This window comes from Oncorhynchus masou, chromosome 25 (genome assembly GCF_036934945.1).
Source record: "Oncorhynchus masou masou isolate Uvic2021 chromosome 25, UVic_Omas_1.1, whole genome shotgun sequence".
Lineage (NCBI taxonomy): Eukaryota > Metazoa > Chordata > Actinopteri > Salmoniformes > Salmonidae > Oncorhynchus > Oncorhynchus masou.
Genome location: NC_088236.1, coordinates 43,574,369 through 43,599,676, shown reverse-complemented (window position 1 = coordinate 43,599,676; position 25,308 = coordinate 43,574,369). Strand labels below are relative to the sequence as shown.

Genomic DNA, 25,308 nt, shown 5'->3' with positions numbered 1-25,308 from the left:
TGTGTTTCCAACGGCGCAGTTTATTTACAAAAACCCAAATGGGTAACATAACCCGACGCGCACCAGTACAGACGTAGACATACACTTAACAATAAACAATCACCGACAAGGACATGAGGGGAAACAGAGGGTTAACCTCTCTGGCATATGTGGGACGGTAGCGTCCCACCTCGCCAACAGCCAGTGAAAGTGCAGGGCGCCAAATTCAAAACAACAAAATTCTCATAATCAAAATTCCTCAAGCATACAAGTATTTTACAAAATTTTAAAGATAAAATTCTCGTTAATCCAGACACAGTGTCTGATTTCAAAATTGCTTTACAGCGAAAGCACCACAAACAATTATGTTCGGTCACCACCAACTCCACCAAAAGGCACAAATAGAGATTAAATTAATCACTAACCTTTGATGATCTTCATCAGATGACACTCATAGGACTTCATGTTATACAATACATGTGTGTTTTGTTCGATAAAGTGCATATTTATATCAAATAATCAAATTTTACATTGCCGCGTTACGTTCAGTAGTTCTAAAACATGCGGTGATTGTGCAGAGAGCCACATCAATTCACAGAAATACTCATCATAAATGTTGATGAAAATAAGTGTTATACATGGAATTAGAGATGTACTTCTCCTTAACTCAACCGCTGTGTCATGTTTTATTTTAAATGTAAGGAAAAAGCAAACCATGCAATAATCCGAGTACGGCGTTCAGACAACAAAGCAGCCAAAAAGATATCCACCATACTGTGTAGTCAACATTAGTCAGAAATAGCATTATAAATATTCATTTACCTTTGATGATCTTTATCAGAATGCACTCCCAGGTATCCCAGTTCCACAATAAATGTTTGATTTGTTCGATAAAGTTCATCATTTATGTCCAAATAGCTTCTTTTGTTAGCGCGTTTGGTAAACTAGTCCAAACGTGAGTTCAGTTCCAGCCGAACGTTGGACAAAAAGTTCAAAAAGTTATATTACAGCCCGAAGAAACTTGTCAAACTAAGTATAAAAACAATCTTTAGGATGTTTTTATCATAAATGTTCAATAATGTTCCAACCGGAGAATTCCTCTGTCTGTAGAAAAGCAATGGAACAAGAGCTAACATCTTTCATGACCCGCCTCAGAGCCTGTGGCACTCTGCCAGACACCTGATTCAATCCCCTCTCATTCGCTCCCCACTTAACATTAGAAGCCTGAAACAACGTTCTAAAGACTGTTGACTTCTAGTGGAAGCCTTGGGAACATGACCCCATTTACACTGTATATTGGAATGGCAAAGAGTTGAAAAACTACAAACCTCAGATTTCCCACTTCCTGGTTGGATTTTCTCAGTTTTTCGCCTGCCATATGAGTTATGTTATACTCACAGACATCATTCAAACAGTTGTAGAAACTTCAGAGTGTTTTCTATCCAATACTACTAATGACATGCATATATTAGCATCTGGGACAGAGTAGCAGGCAGTTTACTCTGGGAACCTTATTCAACCAAGCTACTCAATACTGCCCCCCTGTCACCAAGAAGTTAAATAATCAACATGTAATTGATGGGATTGGAACCAGGTGTGATGGAAGACAAGACAAAACCAATGGAAAATGAAAAATGGATCAGCGATGGCTAGAAGGTCGGTGACATCGAACACTGCACGAACATGGAGAGGGAACAACTTCAGCGGAAGTTGTGACTACACCTATGTTAGAATGCTATTCATTGACTACAGTTCAGCATTCAACAATATTGTCCTTCTAAACCCAGAGCCCTGGATCTGGACACCACCCTATGCAACTGGATCTTGGACATCATGATTGACAGACCACAGGCTGTGATGATTGGCAACAACAACTCTTGCACACTGACTCTCAACACAAGGTATCACTGGGGTGTGTCCTCAGCTCTCTGCTGTACAGTCTGTTCAACCACAACTGTGTTTCTTTGCACAACACCAACTCTTAATATTGGAATATAAATTGTACCATCCTGTATTATACTTAAGTTAAATAATGTCATCTATTCTACTGAGCCATTTACTTTGTGTAACTATTTCTTGTTGTTGTTGCTGTCAAGGCTTAGGAGAAGACCCAAATGCAGACAGTTTTGAAGTAACAAAAGTTTTTTACAAATACAGGGGGGCAGGCAAACAACAGGTCAAGGGCAGGCAGAGGTCAGTAGTCCAGAGCAGAGTCCGAAAGACACAGAACGGCAGGCAGGCTTAGGGTCAGGGAAGGCAGAGGTCAGTAATCCAGGGTGGTGTGAGAAGGTACAGAATGACTGGCAGGCTCGGGGTCAGGGCAGGCAGAACGGAGTATGGGCCAAAATGCTGGTAGGCTTCACGAAACAAAACGATCTGGCAACAGACAAACAGAGAACACCAGTATAAATACACTGGGGATAATGAGGAAGAATGGCGCCACCTGGAGGGGGTTGGAGACAAGCACAAAGGTGAAACAGATCAGAGTGTGACTGTACCCCCACTGTACCTCAAGGGGCGCCACCCGGCGTCATACCTGGACGCATACCTGGTTGACCGGGGTGCCGGCGTTGGAACTCAGCGATGAGGCCTGGGTCCAGGATGTCCCTAGCGGGGACCCAGCACCTCTCCCCCAGGCCGTAACCCTCCCAGTCAACGAGGTACTGGAATCCCCTGCCCTGCGGTTGAACCTTCAGGAGGCGCCTCACCATGTACGCCGGTTGGCCGTCGATAAGACGGGGAATAGGGGTGGGCCTAGAAACAGGAGACAAAGGGCAGTGAGACATAGGTTTAAGCGGAACCCCTCAACAACATTCCGCTGAAAAGGCAGCGCACGAAATTCAAAAATATTTTTGGGAAATATGTAACTTTCACACTACCCATCCTGGGTCCGGGGACCGCAATCATTATCTGACATTAATTAGCATTAAGCAACGGACATAAATATTAAGAGAATATATTCAGATTCATGAAATCACAAGTGAAATATATTGAAACACAGCGTAGCCTTTTGTTAATCACCCTGTCATCTCAGATTTTGAAAATATGCTTTACAGACAAAGCAAGACAAGCGTTTGTGTAACTTTATCGATAGCCTAGCATAGCATTTTGCCTAGCTAGCAGCAGGCAACCTGGTCACGAAAATCAGAAAAGCAATCAAATGAAATCGTTTACCTTTGATGAGCTTCGGATGTTTTCACTCACGACAGTCCCAGTTAGATAGCAACTGTTCCTTTTTTCCAAAAAGATTATTTTTGTAGGTGAAATAGCTCCATTTGTTCTTCACATTTGGCTGAGAAATCGACCGGAAATTGCGGTCACGAAAACGGCGAAAAATATTCCAAAGCTCCATAATATCGACAGAAACATAGCAAACGTTTTTTATAATCAATCCTCAAGGTGTTTTTCAAATATCTATTTGATAATATATCCACCGGGACAATTGGCTTTTCAATAGGACCGAGAGGAGAAATGGCTAACTCTGTATTTTACGCAAGAATCACTCTGAGAGCCATAAGGTGACCACTTACGCAATATAGTGCTTACACTCATTCTTCAACATAAATGCGTAAAACTATGTCAAAATGCTGTAGACACCTTGGGGAATACGTAGAAAAAGGAATCTGGTTGATAGCCCGTTTACTGCTCAATAGGGACGCATCGGAATGGAGAGCTTTCAAAACATGAGTCACTTCCGGATTGGATTTTTCTCAGGCTTTCGCCTGCAATATCAGTTCTGTTATACTCACAGACAATATTTTTTCAGTTTTTGGAAACTTTAGAGTGTTTTCTATCTTAAGCTGTCAATTATATGCATATTCTAGCATCTTGTCCTGACAAAATAGCCCGTTTACATTGGGAACGTTATTTTTCCAAAAATGAAAATACTGCCCCCTAGTTACAAGAAGTTTTAACAAGTCCAATACAGCAAATTAAAGATAAACATCTTGTTAATCTACCCATCGTGTACGATTTAAAAAATGCTTTACAGCTAAAGCACAACATATGATTATGTTAGGTCATAGCCAAGTCGAAAAAACACACAGCCATTTTTCCAGCTAATGATATGAGTCACAAAAAGCAGAAATATAAATAAAATGAATCACTAACCTTTGATGACCTTCATCAGACGACACTCATAGGACATCATGTTACACAATACATGTATGTTTTGTTCGATAATGTGCATATTTATATCCAAAGATCTCAGTTTACATTGGCGCCTTAGGAGCAGAAATGTTTTGATTACAAAACATACGGTGATTTTGCAGAAATACTCATAATAAACTTTACAGAAAAAGCATAATCTGAGAACGCCGCTCAGAACCCAAAACAGCCAGAGGAAAATCCGCCATTTTGGAAACAACAAAGTTAGAAACAACGCCATAAATATTCACTTATCTTTGATGATCTTCATCAGAAGGCACTCGCAGGAATCCCAGTTCGACAATAAATGACTGATTTGTTCCATAAAGTTCCATCATTTATGTTCAAATAGACACTTGTTGTTAGCGTGTTCAGCCCAGTAATCCATCTTTATGAGGCGCAGGCACTTCATCCAGACAAAAACTCGAAAAGTTCCGTTACAGTCCTTTAGAAACATATCAAACGATGTATGGAATCAATCTTTAGGATGTTTTTAACATAAAACATCAATAATGTTCCAACCGGAGAATTCGTTTGTCTTCAGAAAAGCACTGGAACGAGAAGTAACACTGTCGGGGGTGCACATCATGAGACCAAGGCTCTCTGCCAGACCACTGACTCAAAGAGGTCTCATGAGCCCCTCTTTTATAGTAGAATCCTCAAACTAGTTTCTAAAGACGGGTGACATCCAGTGGAAGCCGTAGGAAGTGCAACTTTATCCATATCTCAATGTGTATTCGGTAGGCCAAGGTTTGAAAAACTACAAACCTCAGATGTCCCACTTCCTGGTTGGATATTCTCAGGTTTTCGCCTGCCATATGAGTTCTGTTACACTCACAGACATCATTCAAACAGTTTTAGAAACTTCAGAGTGTTTTCTATCCAATACTAATAATAATATGCATATATTAGCATATGGTACAGAGTAGGAGGCAGTTCACTCTGAGCACGCTATTCATCCAAAGGTGAAAATGCTGCCCCCTATCCCAAAAAAGTTCATCCTAGACACATGAAAAGTAGGATGTATACAGAGGGTACGGGGGCAACAGAAGACAAACAGCAGAGGGGCTTGGAGATGGGGAAAGGGCCAAAAAACAGGGGGGAAGTTTGCTGGACTCCATCCAGAGGGGCATGCCTCGAGTGGACAGCCATACCCTCTGCCCGAGACGGTACCGGGGAGCCGGGGTTCGGTGACGGTCCGCTTGTCGTCGATACCTGCAGGTGGTCTTGAGAAGAGCTGACCGGGTACTCTACCAGGTACAGCAACAGCGGGGTCGAGGGTATACCGACCTCATACTCTTTCTCCTGGAAGATTAGTAGCTGATAACCCAAGGAACACTCAAAAGGCGAGAGCCCAGCGGCAGAGCAGGGGAGGTTGTTGCGGGCGTATTCATCCCACACAAGTTGCTGGCTCCAGGTGGTGTGGTTGGCGGAGACAAAGCAGCGAAGAGTCGTCTCCAGGTCTTGATTTGCTCAATCTGACTGGCCATTGGACTGAGGGTGGAACACAGAGGAAAGGCTGACCGACGACCCAATGAGCGTGCAGAATGCCTTCCAGAACTGGGACGAGACGTGTCCACGGAGAGTCCGTGGATCCGGAAGACATGCTGCACCATGAGCTGGGCCATCTCTTTGTCAGAGGGTAGCTTGGGGAGTAGAATGAAGTGGACAGCTTTGGAAATCCAGTCCACTACCGTATGCTGATGTTGACATCAGATGGGGGAAGACCCGTGATGAAGCCCAGGGATATGTGAGACCAGGAACGGTGAGGGACAGGCAGTGGTTGAAGGAGACCATCTGGAGCATGCCGAGGAGTCTTGTTCTGCACACAGACCGTTCAGGCGACAAGGAACGTGGAGACGTCCGGGACCATGGTCGGCCACCAAAGAATTGCCGCACAAAAGTCTGGGACCGAAAGGAACCTGTGTGGCAGGCAAGCCTGGAGGAGTTGGCCCACTCCAGGACAGGGGAGCGGACAGCATCAGGAATAAACATCCGGTTATCTGTGCCCCTCCCCCGGGGTTCGGCTGTGAACACTGCGCCTCATGGACTCGCTTCCCTATTGCCCAGCTGTGTGTGGTCGCCAGGCACAAGGTGGGAAGGATGGTCTCGGGGTCCTAGGGTTTTGCCACATGGCTCAAGCTGCATGATAGCGCATCCGGCTTGATATACTTGGATCCCGGCCGGTAGGAGAGGGAGAAGTTAAACTGGGTGAAAAGCAGGGCCCGCCTAGCATGCTCGGAATTGAGATGCTTGTCGGTGCGGAGATATTCCAAGTTCTTGTGATCTGTCCACACAATAAACTGATGTTCCGCCCCCTCTAACCAGTGTCTCCACTCCTCCCATGCCATCTTCACAGCGAGAAGCTCACAATTTCCCACATTGTAAATCCTCTCTGTGGCATTGAGGCGATGGGAGAAAAAGGTGCAGGGATGTAACTTGAGGTCCAGGGCAGAACGCTGGGACAGGACAGCCCCCACTCCAACATCTGAAGCATCGTCCTCCACCTCAAACTGATGGGACGGGTCAGGGTGAACCAATATGGGGGCTGTGGTGAAACAGTGCTTGATGTCCCGGAACGTCTGGTCAGCAGCTGGGGACCATGTGAACGGAACCTTGGGAAAGGTGAGAGCAGACATTGTGGAAGCCAGATTGCCATAGCCCCGGATAAGGCGACGATAAAAGTTGGCAAATCACAGGAAACGTTGCACTTGCACTCTGGACGTAGGCTGGGGACAATCCAACGCTGCTCTCACCCTCCCGGGATTGATCTGTACATTCACTGCAACAATGATGTAAGCAAGGAAGGGGATGGTGGAGCAATGGAATTCGCATTTCTCCGCTTTCACAAAAAGCTAGAGGACCTGTCGGATGTGGAGCACGTAACCTTGGGCTGAGTGGGAGAAAATTAGGATGTCGTCAACCAGTTCAACATGTCGCGGAGAACGTCATTGCCCAGGGCCTGGAATACTGCTGGGGCGTTGGTGAGGCCAAATGGCATGACCAGATATTCACAGTAACCACTGAACGCACCAGGTGGTAGGGGTTCCGCAGGTCCAACTTGGAGAAAACGGTGGCCCGCTGGAGCGGTTCGAAGGGTAGCGGTTCTTCATCGTGATGTCATTGAGGCCCAGGTAGTCAAGAAGGACAGATATACCCTGCAGCTACGGAGTCATCGTTGTAGGTCTCCATAGCCTTTGTCTCCTGACCCGACAGATAATACAGTCTTCCCTGGGGTGGTGTGGTGCCTGGGAGAAAGTCGATCCTACAGTCATATGGTCGGTGCGGAGGAAGTGAAGTGACCCGTGCCTTACTGAAAACCTTCCGGAGGTCCTGATACTCCGTGGGACTGGCAGGGCAACTTTCGAGCCCACCGGAAGACTTCCCGTGGCAGGCTGCACTGACTTCAGGCAAGTGGCAGAACGGGCTACAGTCCATGATGGCACCAGCAGTCCAGTCAATAAAGGGATTGTGTCGCTGGAGCCAAGAGAATCCCAATACCACGGGAACCTGAGGAGACTTAGCCTCGTTGTGGTTCCCTGACACTCGTAGGTTGATGGGAGTAGTATTTGTGGGTGACCCGGCCTATAGAGCGCCAATCCAATGCTCTAACGTCCATGGGAATGGAGAGGGACAGAGTGGGGATGCCCAGCTCGGACGCCAGTGTAGCGTCCATAAAACTCTCATCGGCCCCAGAGTCAATGAGTACCCAGAGAGATTTCAACTGGTTCCCCCACAGCAGGATGGCATGGAAATGGGTGAGTCAGGGGAGAGGAAAAGTTATCCGTATGACGCACCAGAGTACTCGCCCCTACTGGTGAGCCTGGTCTTTTAGTGTACAGGAGGACACAAAATGACCAGTAGTCCCGCAATACAGGCAACTCTTCGTGTGAAGCCAGTGTAGACATTTGGCTGGGCACAGCCTAGCTCTGCCTATTTGCATCGGTTGAGGAAGAGGTGATTTGGCAGACTTCGGAGACTCTTGAGGGAACTCAAGTAGCCTCGGGGCCTCTCGGCAATGGCGACGTCGGGGACTTCCAGGATACCTCAGAGGCAAGGTGGAATCGATGTAATAAAACTTCAAACTTACAATTGAAACTTGAAATTGACATAACGTATGTCTGAAAGACAAATGCTTTTTCTCTTTTTCTGTATGAATGAATCAAAACGTGTTTCTGATATTTGTGCATAGTAAATTATTTTTGCAGGAAGTGCTTTTCATAATGACCCCTCTCATTAGACCCCAGAATGCTGCTGTTCATCTCCCATGGTAACTCCAGACGGGAATAGGGACTGCCCTGACTGACTATGCCAGGGCGATATTGTCTGATAATGCCATCAACCTCAAATACGTGAACTGAGCCACATGAAGCATTTTCATAGAGAAATCTTTCTTGTTCTCACTCTGTGCGTTTGTGCGTGCGTGTTTTTGGGATATTTTGATCCAGTGTGAGGAATCAAATTGGGTCATAATACGATACATAGATGGGAAGCCATGCACACTACTTAACTTGGAAGGTTTGCGGATCAAAATCATACTTGTCTACCTTGAAATAGTAAAATCAGTGGCTAACTGTCGATAGAACTTGTATCTCACTAGTTCAGTGGCTTATTGCTGTATTGCATTAGATGGCTATGGGTTGGTATCAGATGTCACACTATTTGTGCTTGAGTGCTCTGACTTCCCACAAGTGTCCATCTGGACAAGAGTGTTTTCAAAAAGGTTTGGTTATAAGCCATGCAGCTATGCTCAAGATCAGATTAAATACACACAAGCACACAGACAGACAGACAGACAGACAGACAGACAGACAGACAGACAGACAGACAGACAGACAGACAGACAGACACTGTCATTCACATATAAACTCCCTCAAATCTAAAAACTTAGCACACCCTTTTCCACTTGGGCCATCATAACCTTAAAACAACCAATCCTATTACAGCACGAAAACAAAAGAAGGAAACATGAAAGCCTTAAATGTTCATGCAAACAGATAACTGACTGATTTAACGATCCTTCCCAATTAAAAGTTATTAACCACACTCACACATGTAATTTGCTGTGACAATGCTCTGTTTGGCGTTACGACTCTCAAAACGGAATGCAAATGAGTTGGTGTGATGCGTGTGTGCGTGGCTGGCTGGCAGTGGGGATACATTTGATTGCCACACATTTTTCGGTTTCTGTCCTTCCACTATGCAGCCCTCAAAAGGCATTCACATACTGTCTTAGCCTGTGTGAAACAGAAAGGGAAAAAGATGCTCTGAAAATAAGGATAAACAAGCATGAGATTCAGAAAACTGTCTGTGTCACGCCCTGACCTTAGAGATCCTTTTAATTCTCTATTTGGTTAGGTCAGGGTGTGACTAGGGTGGGCATTCTAGTTTTTCGTTTCTAGGTTGTCCTAGTATGGTTCCCAATCAGAGACAGCTGTTATTCGTTGTCTCTGATTGGGGATCATATTTAGGCAGCATTTTATCTACCTGTTGTGTGTGGGATCTTGTTTTTGTATTGTAGCCTTTTTGCACTACAATGCTACACGTTCGTTTTGTTACTCTGTATTGTTTTGGTTGCTGGTTCACATTAACTTCTTCGATATAGGGGGCGCTCTTTTAATTTTTTGATAAAAAAATATTCCCTTTTTAAACAAGATATTCTGTCACGAAAAGATGCTCGACTATGCATATAATTGGCAGCTTTGGAATGAAAACACTCTGACGTTTCCAAAACTGCAAAGATATTATCTGAGTGCCACAGAACTGATGCTACAGGCAAAACCAAGATGAAATTTCAAACAGGAAATGGCCCAGATTCTGAAGGCGCTGTGTTCCAATGTCTCCTTATATTGCTGTGAATGCGCCAGGAATGAGCCTACACTTTCTGTCGTTTCCCCAAGGTGTCTGCAGCATTGTGACGCATTTGTAGGCATATCATTGGAAGATTGACCATAAGAGACTACATTTACCAAGGTGCCCGCTTAGTGTCCTCCGTCGAAATTATTGCGTAATCTCCAGCTGCGTGCATTTTTCCATTTTCTTCAGAGGAGAAACACAACTGCCACGAATGATTTATCATCAAATAGATATGTGAAAAACACATTGAGGATTGATTCTAAACAACGTTTGCCATGTTTCTGTCGATATTATGGAGTTAATTTGGAACAAAGTTCGGCGTTGTAATGACTGAATTTTCGTTATTTTTTTCTTAGCCAAACGTGATGAACAAAACGGAGCGATTGCTCCTACACAAATAATCTTTTTGGAAAAACTGAACATTTGCTATCTAACTGAGAGTCTCCTCATTGAAAACATCCGAAGTTCTTCAAAGGTAAATGATTTTATTTAAATGCTTTTCTTGTTTTTGTGAAAATGTTGCCTGCTGAATGCTAGGCTAATGCTATGCTAGCTATCAATACCTCTTACACAAATGCTTGTGTAGCGATGGTTGAAAAGCATATTTTGAAAATCTGAGATGACAGTGTTGTTAACAAAAGGCTAAGCTTGTGAGTGAATATATTTCTTTCATTTCATTTGCGATTTTCATGAATAGTTAACGTTGCGTTATGCTAATGAGCTTGAGGCTATGATTACGCTCCCGGATACGGGATTGCTCGACGCTAGAGGTAAATAAACATGATGAACGTCTTCCACGCTGCACCTTGGTCCAATCCTTCCAGCAACGATCGTTACAGTCTGTCTGTTGTCATTGATGGTCTGAGGTGTTAATTGCTGTGTTTCTATTTGTATTGTATATAGTCTATGGTGCTTTGACAAAGAAAAAAAAGACATCAAATGTTGCCATAAACAGCCAGGCAGTCCAACAGTAGCAATTTTTACACTGATTATGACCTTAAGGATGCATAATAAATGCAGTGCTTTTTTTAAGGGAAACCAAATTCTTCAACACAATAATTGATTCTGCATCTACATGAAAATATTGTAGTATACATTCTGTGTGATTACAGCTATACAACAGGCCTTAATCTGCATAGTTTGGCTTTGTCTGACTGTAAAACAGCGGCAGCTAATGTCTCAAAATTCAGATACACCCACACACACACCATATCCATCTGTTTCTATTGGTCTCTTCCTCTCTCCCTCTTTCTGTTTCTCCCAGTATTTGGAAAGTTTCCTTTGTCGACCCACACACTGAAGCAGATGCGTGATGTGGACATCAGCCCAGTTCCTCCAATCAGTCATCCCTCTCATAGAGGTGACTGAGGGAGCCATGTGCCTCCCCCTCTACCCGGTCCCACCACACTGCTGCCTATACGTGCCATCGAGTGGCAGCTGCAATCCTCCCCCCAACCCCCTTCCCAAAAAAAGAGAAACAGCCATCCAGTCTGCCCAGTGAAAGTGGGTCTACTTTAGAGGGAGATTCATTCTGCTCAAACTCACTGAGGCTTACAATGTCAATGTCAGTAAGAGACTAAATGGCTGAACAGAGATTTGCTGTGGTCATCAGATAGATAGCTAAACCTCCTTATGAAACTAGAAAGCACAGTTTGTTGAGAGGCACAGTATTAGTGTATATGCAGTGTTGTGTATTAATCAATCTTATTTATTTATAAAGCCTTTATTACATCAGCAGTTGTCACAAAGTGCTTAATACAGAAACCCAGCCTTAAACACCAAAGAGCAAGCAATGCAGATGTAGAAGCACATAGGCTAGGAAAAACTACCTACAATGGAAGGAACCTAGGAAGAAAGCAAAGAAGAGGCAGTGGTTATAGAGGGTGCAACAGGTCAGCACCTCAGGAGTAAACAGTCAGTTGGCTTGTCATAGCCGAACATTCAGATGTCGAGACAGAGAGAGAGAGAATGCCTAAGATCACACAGGACACTAAATAAGACAGGAGAATTATACCAGACCTGACAGTGACTCTAGCCCCCCGGCACATATTGCAGCATAGATACTGGTGACTGAGTCGGGGGGGGGGGGGGGTTGGGAGACACAAAGTCACCCCCGGACAGGGCCAACCAGGCAGGATATAAAACCCAACCAATTTGCCCTGAGACAAGGATGAGTATAGCCCACGAAGATCTACCCCACCGCATGAGCCGGAGGGGTGCACAACCGGACCTGGCATGACATAATGCACCCCTCCTAGTTATGGCATGGAGAGTGCAAGCAAGCCAGTGACTCAGCCCCCGTAAAAGGGCCAGAGGCAGAGAATCCCAGTGGAGAAAGGAGAGCCGGCCAGTTAGAGACAGCAAGGGTGGTTCGTCACTCCAGTGCATTGCCATTCACCTTCACACCCCTGGGCCAGACTACATTCAGTCATAGGACCTACTGAAGAGATGAGTTGAGAACGAGCCTGTGTCTCCCACATGGATCGGAAGACCATTCCATAAAAAATGTAGTTCAATAGGAGAAAGCCCTGCCTCCTGCTGTTTGCTTAGAAATTCTAGGAACAATAAGGAGGCCTGTGTCTTATGACCGTAGTGTACGTATAGATACACTATACACTATATATACACTATATATAGTACACTATATATACAAAAGTATGTGGACTCCCCTTCAGATTACTGGATTCAGCTATTTCAGCCACACCTGTTGCTGACAGGTTATAAAATCGAGCACACAGGCATGCAATCTCCATAGACAAACATTGGCAGTAGAATGTCCTTAAGAGTTCAGTGACTGTCAACGTGGTACGGTCGTAGGATGCCACCTTTCCAACAAATCAGTTTGTCAAATTTATGCTTGCTATAGCTGCCCCGACTGACGAATCTAGGTTTGGCGGATGCCAGGAGAATGCTGCCAATGCATAGTGCCAACTGTAAAGTTTGGTGGAGGAAGAATAATGGTCTGGGGCTGTTTTTCATGTTTCGGGCTAGACCCCTTAGTTCCAGTGAAGGGAAATCTTAATGCTACAGCATACAATGACATTCTAGACGATCCAACTTTGTGTCAACAGTTTGGGGAAGGACCTTTCCTGTTTCAGCATGACAATGTCCCAGTGCACAAAGCGAGGGCCATACAGAAATGGTTTGTTGATGTAGGTGTGGAAGAACTTGACTGGCCTGCACAGAGCCTGACCTTAACCCCATTGGGATGACCTCTGGGATGAATTGGAACGCAGACTGTGAGCCAGGCTTAATTGCCCAACATTATTGTCCAACCTCACTAATGCTCTTGTGACTGAATTGAGGCAAGTCCCTGCAGCAATGTTCCAATCTAGTGGAAAGCCTTCGCAGAAGAGTGGAGGCTATTATGTCAGCAAAGGGGGGACCAACTCCATTATAATGCCCATGATTTTGGAATGAGATGTTCGACAAGCAGGTGCCCACATAATTTTGGTAATGTAGTGTATGTACGGTAGTACCAAATCGGAAAGATAAATAGGAGCAAGTCCATGTAATGCTTTGTAGGATAACAGTAAAACCTTGAAATCAGCCCTAGCCTTAACAGGAAGCCAGTAAGGTTGAGTATGGCAGTGGAGTAATATGATAAAGTGTGTTAGTTCTGGTCAATATTCTAGCAGCTGTAATTAGCACTATCTGAAGTATATTTAGTGACTTATCCGTGTAGCTGGAGAGTAGAGCATTGCAGTAATCTAATCTTGAAGTGACAAAGTATAGATGAGCTTTCAGCATTATTTTGGGACAAAAACTTTCAGATTTTTGCAATGTTACGACGGTGGAAAAAAGCTGTTCTTGAAATATTTTTTATATCTTCATCAAAAGAGAGATCGGGGTCTAGAGTAATGACGAGGTCCTTCACAGTTTTATTTGAGACGATTGTACAACCATCGAGATTCATCCAACAGCAGACCTCTTTGTTTCTTGGGACCTTTTTTGTTGTTGTCCGAGTTTAAAAGTATAATACTTGCAGCCATCCACTTCCTTATGTCTGAAACACAGGCAACGGGGGTTGGCAATTTGGGGGCTTCACCATGTTTCATCGAAATGTACAGCTGTGTGTCGTCTGCATAGCAGTGAAAGTTGACATTGTGTTTTTCCATATGACATCACCAAGAGGTAGCATATATAATGAGAATAATAGTGGTCCTAGAACAGAACATTGAAGAACACCAAAACGTAACATTGATTTGTCAGAGGACAAACCATCCACAAAGACAAACTAATATCTTTCTGACAGATAAGATCTAAACCAGGCAAGAACTGGTTCGCAAAGACGAATTAGGGTTTCCAATCTCTCCAAAAGAATGTGGTGATCAATGGTGTTGAAAACGGCACTATGGTCTAGGAGCATGAGAACAGACGTGGAGCCTTGGTCTAACTGTAACGCTCGTCTGTAGTGGAAGAAGAGGAGGACCAATGCGCAGAGTGGTAAGTGTTCATAGCTTTTAATGACGTACTAGAACACTGAACAAAACAATAAATAACAAACGAACAGTCCCGTAAGGTGAATGACAAAAACACTAAACAGGAAATAATCACCCACAACTCAAAGGTGAAACCAGGCTACCTAAATGTTGTTCTCAATCAGGGACAACGATTGACAGCTGCCTCTGATTGAGAACCATACCGGGCCAAAAACCGAAATCCCAAATCATAGAAAAGGGAACATAGACAACCCACCCAACTCACGCCCTGACCATACTAAAACAAAGACAAAACAAAGGAACAGAACGTGACAGTACCCCCTCCCCCCTAAAGGTGCGGACTCCGGCCGCAAAACCTGAACCTATAGGGTTCCACCATAGTTTGTCCGCTTCTTCACCTGCCTCCGTGGCCTCTTTAGAGCGGCAACCCTCGCCGCCGACCTCGGACTGGGGACCCTAGCCCCGGGTCCCGAATGGAAGGGAGATTCCGGCAGCACCGGACGAACGGGAGACTCCAGCACGGGAGACTCCGACAGGATTTAAAAAAAACTTGAGTGTCTCCATTGAGCTGAGGTCCTGGCTTTGCTGTGCAGTCTCAGGACAACTGTGCACATGCACGCACACACACAACCTCCGATGATCCACTTATAATGCACCACGGAAGAATCCCCATCTGCTTCCCCGTCCTCTCAGGGGATTGTGGGAGGTGTGGATCAGCAGCCTGTGCCATACGTTCTCCGGCCCATTTGTATCTGTACGATACAACTGGAGAGCAGGGCCTCTGTGAGAGAGCAGCAGGAGGCTTCCACAGACCCAATTAGGACAGTGGGAAACAGGCAAGGAAAGTTGGCACACTCACACACTAATACACAGTTATAAATTCCAAAACTTATATTCAACCGTATACATTTACAGGCACATACAGAGCCTTCAGAAAGTTTTCCTACCCCTTGACCTCATTCACATTCTGTTGTGTTATAGCCTGAATTAAAAATGTATTCAATATATTTGTTTTCTCACCCATCGACAAACAACAAAAAGTTAAAAAAAGGTTTTTAGACATTTTTGCAAATTCATTGAAAAGGAAACACAGAAATATCTAATTGACATAAGTATTCATACATGTCAGAATCACCTTTGATGTTGATTAAAGCTGTTAGTCTTTCTGGATATGTTTCTAAGAGCCTTGCACACCTGGATTGTACAAATCAAATCAAATGTATTTATATTGGCCTTCTTACATCAGCTGATATCTCAAAGTGCTGTACAGAAACCCAGCATAAAACCCCAAACAGCAAGCAATGCAGGTGTAGAAGCACAGTGGCTTGGAAAAACTCCCTCTGCCAGAGGCAGAGAATCCCAGTGGAGAAAGGAGAGCCGGCCAGTTAGAGACAGCAAGGGTGGTTCGTCACTCCAGTGCATTGCCATTCACCTTCACACCACTGGGCCAGACTACATTCAGTCATAGGACCTACTGAAGAGATGAGTTGAGAACGAGCCTGTGTATCCCACATGGATCAGAAGACCATTCCATAAAAATGGAGCTCTATATGAGAAAGCCCTGCCTCCAGCTGTCTGCTTAGAAATTCTAGGGACAATTAGGAGGCCTGCGTCTTGTGACCGTAGCGTACGTGTAGGTATATACGGCAGGACCAAATCAGAAAGATAGGTAGGAGCAAACCCATGTAATGCATTGTAGGTTAGCAGTAAAACCTTGAAATCAGCCCTTGGCTTAACAGGAAGCCAGTGTAGGGAGGTTAGCACTGGAGTATTATGATCAACATTTTTGATTCTATTCAGGATTCTAGCAGCTGTATTTAGCACTAACTGAAGTTTATTTAGTGCTTTATCCGGGTAGCCGGAAAGTAAAGCTTTGCAGTAGTCTAACCTCGAAGTAACAAAAGCATGGATTCATTTTTCTGCATCATTTTTGGACAGAAAGTTTCTGATTTTTGCAATGTTACGTAGATGGAAAAAAGCTGTCCTTGAAACAGTCTTGATATGTTCGTCAAGAGAGATATTAGGGTCCAGAGTAATGCCGAGGTCCTTCACAGTTTTATTTGAGACAACTGTACAACCATCAAGATTAATTGTCAGATTCAACAGAAGATCTCTTTGTTTCTTGGGACCTAAAACAAGCATCTCTGTTTTGTCCGAGCTTAAAAGTAGAAAGATTGCAGCCATCCACTTCCTTATGTCTGAAACACAGGCTTCTAGCGAGGGCAATTTTGGGCCTTCACCTTGTTTCATTGAAATGTACAGCTGTGTGTCATCCGCATAGCAGTGAAAATTAACATTATGTTTTCGAATGACATCCCCAAGAGGTAAAATATATAGTGAAAACAATAGTGGTCCTAAAACGGAACCTTGAGGAACATTGGAATTTACAGTTGATTTGTCAGAGGACCAACCATTCACAGAGACAAACTGAAATCTTTCCAACAGATAACATCTAAACCAGGCTAGAACGTGTCCGTGAAGACCAATTTGGGTTTCCAATCTCTCTAAAAGAATGTGGTGATTGATGGTATCAAAAGCAGCACTAAGGTCTAGGAGCACGAGGACAGATGCAGAGCCCCGGTCTGACGCCATTAAAAAGTAATTTACCACCTTCACAAGTGCAGTCTCAGTGCTATGACGGGGTCTAAAACCAGACTGAAGCATTTTGTATACACTGTTTGTCTTCAGGAAGGCAGTGAGTTGCTGTGCAACAGCTTTTTCAAAATGTTTTGAGAGGAATGGAAGATTTGACATTGGCCGATAGTTTTTTATATATTTTCTGGGTCAAGGTTTGGCTTTTTCAAGAGAGGCTTTATTACTGCCACTTTTAGTGAGTTTGGTACACATCCGGTGGATAGAGAACCATTTATTATGTTTAACATAGGAGGGCCAAGCACAGGAAGCAGCTCTTTCAGTAGTTTAGTTGGGATAGGGTCCAGTATGCAGCTTGAAGGTTTAGAGGCCATGATTATTTTCATCATTGTGTCAAGAGATTTAGTACTAAAACACTTGAGTGTCTCTCTTGATCCTAGGTCCTGGCAGAGTTGTGCAGACTCAGGACAACTGAGCTTTGAAGGAATATCCAGATTTAAAGAGGAGTCCGTAATTTGCTTTCTAATGATCATGATCTTTTCCTCAAAGAAGTTCATGAATTTATTACTGCTGAAGTGAAAGCCATCCTCACTTGGGGAATGCTGCTTTTTAGTTAGCTTTACGACAGTATCAAAAATAAATTTTGGATTGTTCTTATTTTCCTCAATTAAGTTGGAAAAATAAGATGATCGAGCTCTTCGATACTGCACGGTACTGTCTTTCCAAGCAAGTTGGAAAGACTTCCAGTTTGGTGTTGCGCCATTTCCCTCCCAATTTTCTGGAAGCTTGCTTCAGAGCTCGGGTATTTTCTGTATACCAGGGAGCTAGTTTCTTATGACAAATGTTTTTAGTTATTAGGGGAGCAACTGCAACCTGGGTATTGCGCAAGGTTAAATTGAGTTCCTCAGTTAGGTGGTTAACTGATATCCTCTGACATCCTTGAGTAGGCAGACGGAGTCTGGAAGGGCATCAAGGAATCTTTGTGTTGTCTGAGAATTTATAGCACGACTTTTGATGCTCCTTGGTTGGGGTCTGAGCAGATTATTTGTTGCGATTGCAAACGTAATAAAATGGTGGTCCGATAGTCCAGGATTATGAGGAAAAACATTAAGATCCACAACATTTATTCCATGGGACAAAACTAGGTCCAGAGTATGACTGTGACAGTGAGTAGGTCCAGAGACATGTTGGACAAAACCCAATGAGTCCATGATGGCTCCGAAAGCCTTTTGGAGTGGGTCTGTGGACTTTTCCATGTGATTATTAAAATCACCCAAAATTAGAATATTATCTGCTATGACTACAAGGTCCGATAGGAATTCAGGGAACTCAGTGAGGAATGCTGTATATGGCCCAGTAGGCCTGTAAACAGCAGCTACAAAAAGGGAATGAGTAGGCTGCATAGATTTCATGACACAAAGCTCATAAGACGAAAACGTCATTTTCTTTTTGTAAATTGAAATTTGCCATCGTAAATTTTAGCAACACCTCCGCCTTTGCGGGATGCACAGGGGATATGGTCACTAGTGTAACACAGTAAATTCATCAGGTTTAAGCCATGTTTTTGTCAGGCCAATCACATCAAGATTATGATTATGATCAGTGATTAGTTCATTGACTATAACTGCCTTTGAAGTGAGGGATCTAACAGTAAGTAGCCCTATTTTGATCATTTATCACGATCTCTTTCAAAAATGGCAGGAATGGAGGTCTTAATCCTAGTGAGATTACTAAAGCGAACACGTCATGTTTAGTTATGCCCAACCTAGGTCGAAGAACAGACATGGTCTCAATGGGGATAGCTAAGCTGACTACACTGACTGTGCTAGTGGCAGACTCCACTAAGCTGGTAGGCTGGCTAACAGTACAATATTTGCACATTTTTCTTGGAAAGTTCTTAAAGTTCTGTCAAATTGGTTGCTGATCAATGCTGGACAGCAATTTTCAAGTCTTGCAATAGATCTTCAAGCCAATTTACTGTAACTAGGCCACTCATGAGCATTACATTTTCTTCTTGATAACCAACTCCAGTGCATATATAGCCTTGTGCTTTAGGTTATTGTCCTGCTGAAAAGTGAACTTGTCTCCCAGTGCCTGTTGTCAAACAGACTGAACCATGTTTCCATCTAGGATTTTTCCTGTGCTTAGCTCTATTCCGTTTATTTTTATCTTTAAAAAATCTTGCCGATTACAAGCATACACATAGCCTGATGCAGCAACCACCATTATTGAAAATATGAAGAGTGGTACTCAGTGAAATGTTGTGTTGGATTTGCCCCAAACAACACTTTGTAATCAGGACAAAGTTAATTTCTTTTCTACATTCTTTGCAGTTTTACTTTAGTATCTTATTGCAAACAGGATGCATTTTTTGGTACGCGGGGCAGCAGGTAGCCTAGTTGTTAGAGTGTTGGCCTAGTAACTGGAAGGTTGCAAGATCGAATCCCCGAGCTGACAAGGTAAACATCTGTTGTTTTGCCCCTGAACAAGGCAGTTAAAGCACTGTTCCTAGGCAATCATTGAAAATAAGTATTTGTTCTTAGCTAACTTGCCTAGTAAAATAAAGAACACAGATGAGGTAGTCATTCAAACATCATGTAAAACACTATTATTCCACACAGAGTGAGTATACTCTCATTATGTGACTTGTTAAGCACATGTCTACTCCTTGCCTTTTTTAGGCCTGCCAATACAAGGGGTTGAATACTTATTAGACATTTCAGCTTTTCATAAAAAAAAAAAATGAATTAGTAAAGAAAATTCTAAAAACATATTTCCACATTATGGGGTATTGTGTGTAGGTCATTGACACAACATCTAAATGTAATCCATTTTATATTCAGGCTGTAACACAACAAATATCAAAGGGTGTGAATACTTTCTGAAGGCACTTGTCACATACACTTTATTTTTCTTTCTCACACACATATACACACACACCCCAGGCAGGCACTCAGTGACTTGTCACCCTGTACAGACACACACACACTCACAGGTTTTTCTGCTGACATGTGTGAGGGACAGAGGGAACTGTTTACACTCCTGGTGAGAAAAGCGAGGCCCATCTCAGGTGAAGGTGTTCATGGAGAGAGTACAGCAGTGGGAGTGTATGCTGAGATGGCATTTCTCTATGACCCAAAAGAAGATGTTTTCTTCTTGACGTAGATGTAGACCAGGGTCGAACTTTGGAAACATAAGCCGTTAGGGTGTGTGTGTACTTGTGTATATGATCACAAAAATCGGTTACGTTACCAATTAAAATGTTGGAATCACTTGTGTGTACTTGTGCGTATGCAAGTGTGTGTGCATTTGTGTGTAGTTGTCCGTCGGTGTGTACTTTTGGATGTGAGAGTGAGTTTGGGAACACACCTTTCTGTCCTTGCACAATCTTCTTCAGCACACTCTAAGAAACTAATTTATCGGAGTTTGTTACTGGAGGACTAGCCTACTTAATGTTTCATAGCACTACTTCATTCTAAAATCGAAAGTGCAGATAGCATACATTTTTAATAAGCAGGTGGTTAACATTGGACATGTCACATTTTTTTTAGGTCCCAGGATAGTAATGTTGAAGAACCAAGATGTTACCTCCCAAACGACCATTAGTCATGCCAACCCTCATGTGTCACTCAGTCTCAGTCTCTCTTCCCCCATTCATTTGGGGAAGTAAAGGCAATTTGGACAAGTGCACTGGTCCAGAGGCTTGGAGACAAAGTGTCAATGTGTGTACAGAAGATTCCCCTTCAGATGTTCCCCACTTACCTAGGCACTTAAAACAGACATGAGGGGTTCAGAGACATATCACATTGTGCCTGGTGAATGAGGAAGCTGAGGGGAGGAAGTTAGAATGTTGCTATTCTAGACTGCCATGCACAATCTGGATGAACCAAGGGATGTTATGTCTGATAGTAGCTCCCATTAAGACCATTCATGGAAAACAACAAAGAATGATGCTTCGAAGTATGACTTTGACTGAGAGGTCTGCTGAATGACGCCTTATGATAATTCAGTGTTGAATATGAATGAGAACATCTCTGCACTCAGTCAGGCTCCCGCTATTCTCAAATCAGTGCCTGGTATTCTCATCCGACAAACCGGTTACTATGAAACATAGCAGAATGGTGACTTTGCCCTCTTGCTCTCCTTCATACACCCTTTCTCCCTCTGGCTGTCTGTCAGAATACCCCCTGCTCTCCAGTGGCTCCTCCTAACTCCTTCCAGGTTTTAACTACTGCTTTCCTCCACCAATAGGCGAGGCCGAGGGGGGAGTTCTCCACTTATCAGCAGGAATTGGCAGTGCTTAATTTTAGCCGCATCCTGCCGGAACAGGATCCGGGCTTATGGTTTGCACAATATATTGGAATCTATGTATGAGACCAACTTGCGTGGCTGACGCTGTGTGAGAAGCGCGGCAGTTTCTCTCACAGAACTAGAATGAGATTGACGTTTTATGATCTCTCTCTTCTCTGATAGACATGGGCCTGCAACTCTCATCTATCCAGCGTTGCACTTCATAATTTATTTCCTTATAGAATCATAGCTGCGCAAAGGGTTTCAGAGGAGCTTCAGCACCGCTGATAAAAAAAAATGTTCCTAAGTTATAGAATGAAAAAAATAGTCTTCAGAGGATCAATATCTTGTTTTTTTAAATAGCCTAGCTGTGGATGTAGCCCAATAACCAGACTTAGTCTACAGTTGGGAACGTGCAGCAAATCTGTCAGTAAACAAACAGCATGCAGACAACATGCCTTTCACAATATTTCAAATATAATAGCAGGAAAACACAGGTTGGAAAGCAAATGGCTCCTCCTGAAAAGAGAAGACTCTAATCTGTCTGCTTTAGACTACCAAAATATTTGATACATTTCCAAATATTATTAAAAAGTTAAACAAGAGAGAGATATAGGCTTTTGGGAAGAGCATCACCTGGGCCATCACTAAGAAGTGAGCTGCGCATCATTGTGTGAGTCAGTGAAACTGGAAAACATTTTTAGGACTATAATTTTCTCCTCATATTGGATGGAACCTACAGTATGTTTCCAAACACCTAGGCCTAGGCTATTGGTGGATTCAAGACAAGGTTTTAATTTTATCTCAGTTTGTCAGTGTCAAAGTAGTCTGCCATTATGATTATTTGTGCGGTATTAAAAAAGATTCTGCCGAAGTCTCCAGTTGTGTAAATTCACCTAGAATTGCATGAAATGCGTTTCTAAAAGGCCACATTTGTCCCAGACCCAAGGCTACTAAAAATGATCCCCATGTGTGCCTCTACTCTACTGCTCTATGCCACTACGTAAAAGCAATGATATGCATGCAATGATGTTTTTACTCATGCGTTCCGGTACCTCAGAGCTCCCCAGTTCAACCCCCCCCCCCCTCCCCCTCCACTCACTTTTTGTTCCGGCACCTCCCGATTTACAAATTAAGCACTGGGTATTGGTCCTCTTCCACCCAGTCTGCCTTCCAGGTAAAAGCGACTAGCCATATCCTGACGGAAATCTAATTACTTTCAGCCTGGGAGGCCCCGGCGGGATACAGCTACACAGGCAGAGGGACAGGTGATGACCCTGCTCCCCCAGATTACACCATCAAACCAGGCCAAACTACACTGGTCTCACCATGCTTGCTGGAGCGTTAGCCAAAGTGCTAGCCACAAGGGGCTCTGTCTTCCAATCAAGCAACATTCTTGATGTGTATGTGGATGTCTGTGTATTTATGTAAAAGGATTGACTGTAACAGGGTTGACTATTTATTCTTAATTAAATCATACATAAATCCCCTTGTGACAGGAGGAATGGAAGCTTGTTATGTGCAACAGGGAGTGGCAATTGAATGCAAGCTTCACAAAAAAACAAATGAAATTGTTTAAACATTTCTAGCTTATCTATAGGTAACAGGGTTGATGTGCTATGCTCGATCAGCTCAGTTTTCCACCACAAAAATAACAGAAAATTGGCACAAAAAAAGAAGAACCAGCTGAACTGCTTTTACGCAACGATTTGACTATTAGATGTTCAATGTTTCTTTTGAATTTTTTTTTCTCAAAATGAATAGTTTCACCATATTAAAAGGAGAGTAACAAGTTGACCTTTAAAGGAGGGACAGATGTAAATAAATCACTAATCACATTAAATACATACTAATCTTCAGAAATGACTTTGTCAAAGCAACAAAATTACTAGGGTGAAACTGAGTGTTGCGATTAAGTAGGTTCAAATCTTCCTAGAAGTCAAAATGCTGAATTTTGACACTTTAGCAAGCCTTTATTCATGTAGTCTATATTAAAGGGCCCTTCATTTAATATAACAGGGTTTTAAATTTCTACTTAAAATATCCAAATGCGCTCTTTTCGTGGAACGGCCCAGCGGTCTTTCGGAGGAGTGGGGTAGAAGAAGGGGGGGGGGTGAAGTGGATGGTAGTCACATAAGATCAACAAACGAGTGTGAGTCAGCAGGGGCTAGCCCAGGCCACCACGTGGAAACATAGATAGGGAGAGACAGGAGATGTCACCCAGTACTTACTTACTTTCTCTCTCTCTCTATCTCTTCCTCTCCCTCTCTCTATGGCTCTCCTTAAATCCCAGTCTTGTGCCCTGAAAATATGTGAAATCACTCCAGTTGTGGAATGTACAGTGGTGCTGTCATCAAGAATGAGATGTTGATATCCCTCCATGCCCTGGGAAAGAGAGAATTGAGAGAGAGCGTAGAAGGACTGAAATATATAGAGAAAGGAAAGTCTAAAGGATGCAGAGAATAAGAGATTAGAGAGAGAGAGGGATACAGAGGAAGGGAGGAGAGAGAGAGTGAGAACCCATACTTTAATGATGACAGCTTCTCCATACTAGAGGGGAAGATCAACCATTTCCAGGCCCAGAGACATTTACTAGTCTGTGGCGACCTAAATGCCAGACCTGGACAAGAACCTGACACTCTCAGTATACAAGGGGACAAACACCTACCTGGAGGTGACAGCATCCCCTCCCAAATATGCCCCCCTAGACACAAATATGACAAAACAGCTCTGTCGCACGCTAGGTCTGTACAAAGTCAATGGCACGCTTCAAGGAGACTCTTATAGTAGGTACACCTATAGCTCATCTCTTGGCAGTAGTACTGTAGAATACTTTGTCACTGACCTCAACCCAGAGTCTCTCAGAACATTCACAGACAGCCCACTGACACCCCTATGAGATCACAGCAAAATCACAGTCTACTTGAACAGAGCAATACTCAATCATGAGGTATCAAAGACAAAGGAACTGCATCATATTTAGAAATGATATAGATGGAAGCAAAGTAGAGTAGAAACCTACCCAAAAAACAATGAGGCAACAAAAAATTCAAACCCTTTTAGACAGCTTCCTGGACAAAATGTTTCTCTGTAGTAATGAAGGTGTAAACTTGGCAGTAGAAAAAAACCTAATCAGTAACCTAACTTAAGCAGACAACATAACAAAATTAACAACAATGACAAATGTTTTGAGGAAGAATGCAAAAACCTAAGAAAGAAATTGAGAAACCTATACAACCAAAAACATAGAGACCCAGAAAACCTGAGCCTACGCCTTCACTATGGTGAATCACTAAAACAATAAAGAAATACACCACAGAAAACAAAGGAACAGCACGTTAGAAATCCGATCAACGTAATTAAAGAATCCATAGAATCTAACCACTTCTGGGAAAATTGGAACACACTAAACAAATAACAACATGAAGAGTTATCTATCTAAAATGGAGATGTAAGAATAAACCACTTCTCCAATCTTTTTGGCTCAACAACAAAGAACAAACAGCAAAAACATACACATTATCAAATACAAATCAGAGGACGACCGATTAATCGGAATGGCCGATTAATTAGGGCTGATTTCAAGTTTTCATAACAATCGGAAATCGGTAATTTTGGACGCTGATTTTGCCCCCCCAATTTTTTTTACAACTTTATTTAACGAGGCAAATCAGTTAAGAACACATTTTTATTCTCAATGAAGGCCTAGGAACGGTGGGTTAGCTGCCTTGTTCAGTTCAGAACGACAGATATTTACCTTGTCAGCTCAGGGATTCAATCTTGCAACCTAACGGTTAACTAGTCCAACGCTCTAACCACCTGCCTCAAGAGGAGCCTGCCTGTTACGTGGATGCAGTAAGAAGCCAAGGTAAGTTGCTAGCTAGGATTAAACTTATCTTATAAAAAACAATCATTCAATCATAATCACTAGTTATAACTATACATGTTTGATGATATTACTAGTTTATCTAGCGTGTCCTGTGTTGCATATAATCGATACGTT

The 25,308-nt window shown here is 43.2% G+C and overlaps 1 long non-coding RNA gene across 3 annotated transcripts; it reads right to left on the bottom strand.

Moving 5' to 3' along the window:
• On the bottom strand, positions 1–23,747 carry LOC135513579 (uncharacterized). Of its 3 annotated transcripts, none has more exons than XR_010451563.1 (3): positions 23,537–23,747; positions 2,516–2,733; positions 1–2,355 (listed from the first exon to the last, which is right to left on the bottom strand). It is a non-coding gene; the product is annotated as an uncharacterized LOC135513579 (long non-coding RNA). The 3 variants fall into 3 exon arrangements; XR_010451562.1 differs by having other exon boundaries at positions 23,541–23,747; XR_010451564.1 differs by having other exon boundaries at positions 2,528–2,733; positions 23,541–23,747.
• Positions 23,748–25,308: the final 1,561 nt, after the last annotated feature.